The sequence below is a fragment of the Amphimedon queenslandica genome, unplaced genomic scaffold, assembly GCF_000090795.2.
Source record: "Amphimedon queenslandica unplaced genomic scaffold, v1.1 AMPQUscaffold_8313_Cont19742, whole genome shotgun sequence".
NCBI classification, from domain to species: Eukaryota; Metazoa; Porifera; class Demospongiae; order Haplosclerida; family Niphatidae; genus Amphimedon; species Amphimedon queenslandica.
This window is the reverse complement of record NW_003551409.1, coordinates 1-2,469: the sequence shown is the minus strand read 5'-3', so window position 1 is coordinate 2,469 and position 2,469 is coordinate 1. Positions and strand designations below refer to the sequence as shown.

At 29.6% G+C, this 2,469-nt stretch overlaps 1 long non-coding RNA gene across 1 annotated transcript; it reads right to left on the bottom strand.

The window, feature by feature from the left end:
• Positions 1-2,346, bottom strand: LOC109591382 (uncharacterized). The gene is made up of 5 exons (XR_002189793.1): positions 2,078-2,346; positions 1,733-1,820; positions 1,254-1,524; positions 237-291; positions 1-43 (listed from the first exon to the last, which is right to left on the bottom strand). It is a non-coding gene; the product is annotated as an uncharacterized LOC109591382 (long non-coding RNA).
• Positions 2,347-2,469: the final 123 nt, after the last annotated feature.

Genomic DNA, 2,469 nt, shown 5'->3' with positions numbered 1-2,469 from the left:
TTCTGGAGCCTCTTCCTTAAGAGTCTCAAGCTCAGAAATGATTCTAAAAATAGACACAACAAAGATTACATCATGTAATAATTTGTTACTATATTTAGATGTATTGTTACTATTATTAGTGATGATTCTAAAAATAAACACATTAATGATTACATCATGTAATAGTTGTTACTATATTTAGATGTGTTGTTACTATAATTAGAAGTTACTACTTGTATAATTAGAATTGGGGATACCTGTTGTCGTCTAGAATAGGACAGGGTTCAGGATTGGGTCGTAGCTCTCAACGTCCTAGAGGGATTGAGTATAAAATAATGAGTGTTTCATGACAGGGTTCTTAGTTCTAAAATAATCCAAAAATATTCCCACGCTGTTGGAAAAAATTCAGAAAAAATTCTAAAAATAATAATAAAATAATTCAAAAATATTTCCATGATCTCGTAAAAAAATCAGAAAAAATTCCAAAAATAAAACAAAAATATTCCAAAAATAATATAACAATCATAATAAAAAAATTGAAAAATTACAAAAATTAAATAAAAAAATATAAAAATATTCTTAGGCTGTCAAAAAAAAATCCGAAAAAATCAAAAAATAATATAAAAATAATTCGAAAATATTTCCACAAAAAATCCGAAAAAATTCCAAAAATTAAATTTAAGAAAGCTAAAAATATTCCCACGCTCTCTGAAAAAATCAGAAAAATTTTCAAAAAAAATAATAAAACTATTCTGAAAATATTTCCATGCTCGGAAAAAAATCATAAAAAATTCTAAAAATTAAAAAAAAAAATCCAAATAAATTCCCACACTCCTGAAAATTTTTTTTTTAAATTCAAAAAATAAAATAAAATAATTCAAAAATACTCCCACACTCATGAGAAAAAATACAAAAAAATTCCAAAAATTAAATACAAAGAATCCAAAAATATTCCCACGCTCTTGGAAAAAATAAGAAAAAATTAACTGAAACTTTATACACAACAAAAGGACAAGTACGTGTATATGTATCAGAAAATATTACAAAAACTGAGAATTCTCTTCTTTTTAATTTTGGCAAAATTTAGCTAACGCCCCTGTACTATAGTACAGGGAATTTGACCCAATTTTTGAGTAACTTTAAAAATTCATAATCGGAATCACCTTAAACTTTACACACAACAAAAGAACATGTACAGTGTATATGCATCACTAAACTCCATATACACAATTAAAGCAGATTTTAACGAAAACACTCCTCTCTCTCTCTCTTACCTGAGCTATGGCCCACTTCACCAAAAACCCACAAGCTTTACTAGCGTGATTCTCCATCTTATTCCTAGTGTCATCTGTAATGTGTTCAGTAGAGAAGTTAGCAATGGTAGGAATAAAGTTCTCCTTCATTATAATCTGTCTGATACTCTTCCAGTCAGTGTAAGGTTCTCTGATTAGCATGCAGATGCTTTCCAGTGCCATCTTGATGACCTGATGGGGTTGTTTAAAGCCCTCACTTCAACCAGGTGGGATTTCTTAATTCCCTTCACAGCTGCAAAAAGAAATAGCAATAATAATAATAATAATAATAATAATAATAATAATAATAATAATATTGTAAAATAATTTTATTGGGCTGTCATGCAAATTTTTGCTCCCTCAGTTAAAAATGAATTGGCTCATCATCGTAATTATGAAGACCGTCATGATGTGTTCATCATTGGGAACAGGCCACGCCTACAACCACACCCACTAATTACCTTGCTGAGCCTCTTTGACTGCTGGTTCCACTTTGGACAAATTGTTGAATACAATGTCCTTCTTTTGAGCAATATCATGAGTTTGAACCTTCAAAAAGAATAAATAAATAAAATACACAAATTTAAGCAATAATTAAATTTATTTTCTTTCAGCGTACATGGTGTACATTTACGTGTATATACGTATATAAAATATATAATAATTTATAATCATAAATCATAATTTTCTCTCAGTGTACATGTACATGTATATATAATTAATCTGTCTCATCAATTCAATACTAAGAAGACTGTCATGATATACTCATCATTGATAAAACAAGCCACACCCCTAACCACACTCACCTGTACATGTACATGTATCTCCTATGACGTTATCTTCTTTTTCTCGGCCTCTTGCTGATTGTGAACCATCTGTTTCAGTTTCTGGTTAGCTAGCATGTTCTTTTGTTTTAGCTCATTTTTCTTATAGGGAGGCTGGCTTGTAACTCTTTCTACTTGTTGTACAGTTTCTTGTATTTTTTGGAGTCCAATGTTTAAATGTAACTGCTGTTCTTCAAGATCTTGTCTCTTCTCATTGTAGAGTTTAACCTAAAAGACAAAAAAAGGTACAGGTAATAGCAAAAAGTCAATACATTATAGCCTCTTTATGATGGACACTTTGGTACAAGAAAGTTTCTCTGTTATACAGAGGTGACCTTTATGTGGAGATTAATTTATACAGTAAGGAATGTAAT